Below are 1,345 nucleotides of genomic sequence, written 5' to 3' on the forward strand. Positions count from 1 at the left end.
AAAAAAAAAAAAAAAAAAAAAAAAAAAAAAAGAGGGAAAAGTGGAGGCATGTGACTCAGAAGAGTGGAAACCCAGTGGTCTGCTGACAGAATCCTAAACAGCCCCGTGGGATTAGTGACGTGTGATCCTAAGACAATTCCAAAGTTTCCTGGGAAGTCGCCGTTTTCCTGCGGCGCTGGGAGCACCGAGGGAAGGTGGAAAGATCCAGGGAAAGATTGGCAAAGATCCCCTGGGAGAGGCTCAGCCCTGCCTGYGGAGAGCACGGGAGGAGGGGAAGGGGAGAGCTGGGGGTGATCCGGGAGCTGCTGCAAAGGACACGGCTCACACAGCACCGGGAAGGGAAGAGACCAACGGGAATCTCACTGAGCCCTTTCCCAGCACTCCCAGTTTAAGTGAAAAAACGCTCAGAGTGCTCAGCTCCTGCTCCAAAATCCCTGACAATGCCCATGGGGTGTCCCCCTGGGATCCCTGTCCAGCACTGCATGAACACCCAGCCAAAATTCCTGCCAGATCTGCTCGGTTCTGCCTTCCAACCCCTCCCCAACGCAGGGCACTGCCCTGGCACCGGCACCGAGCCACATTTCCCCAAAACCAGCATTTTTGGATCCCAAAATCCATCAGCTGCTGGGAAAGGCTGAGGTGCCCATGGCCTTTGGGAACAGCTGCTGGCTGAGGGTGGGTGATGCCCAAAGTGGGTGAAAAAACCCCATGGGGACAGGGAGGTGACATTGGGGGGACCATCCTGTGCCCCCACACCCCAAACAGCTCAGCAAGGGCTGATTCCAGAGAATGGGGAATGATCCATGGGCTTGGAGGCTGTGACAGTGGGGTATTTATACCCCCAGGTCATAAATCACCCCCTTTTCCTTTCAAATTCAGGCCCTGCAGCTTTCCCAAACATCCTCAGCCAGCAGAGATAATTCCTCTGCTCTGAATCACAGCGATTCCCAAGGGAATTCTGCTGCACAAGAGAAAGAGCCACAACCACGGGCGGTGCTTCTTCCCCCACCTGCCTTCCCTGTTTTCCTTTGGGATATTCCTGAAGGAATAGGGGCTGTGACTGCTGGAACCACCCCGCTGTCACCTCGGAAAACAGGGATGGACCCCAGCAATCTGCCTTCCAGGAAATCGGTTGCTAAAGCAGCAGATGCAGGTAGGCAAAAGGTGGGAAAAAAAACAACAGGAAAAATCTGGGAAGAAAAGCTGTGAAAAGGAAAACCAACCCAACCGTATCSTCAAGGGAAGGACCTGCTTTGCAAAGCTCAGGTTAATTCCAAATTGTGCCAAAGCCAACGACCCAAGTTGCCTGGTTTGACTGATTTTTGTTTTTTTTTTTTTTTAATCC

The sequence above is a fragment of the Malurus melanocephalus genome, unplaced genomic scaffold, assembly GCF_030028575.1.
Source record: "Malurus melanocephalus ecotype Western Australia unplaced genomic scaffold, MMel_1.1 scaffold_722, whole genome shotgun sequence".
Lineage (NCBI taxonomy): Eukaryota > Metazoa > Chordata > Aves > Passeriformes > Maluridae > Malurus > Malurus melanocephalus.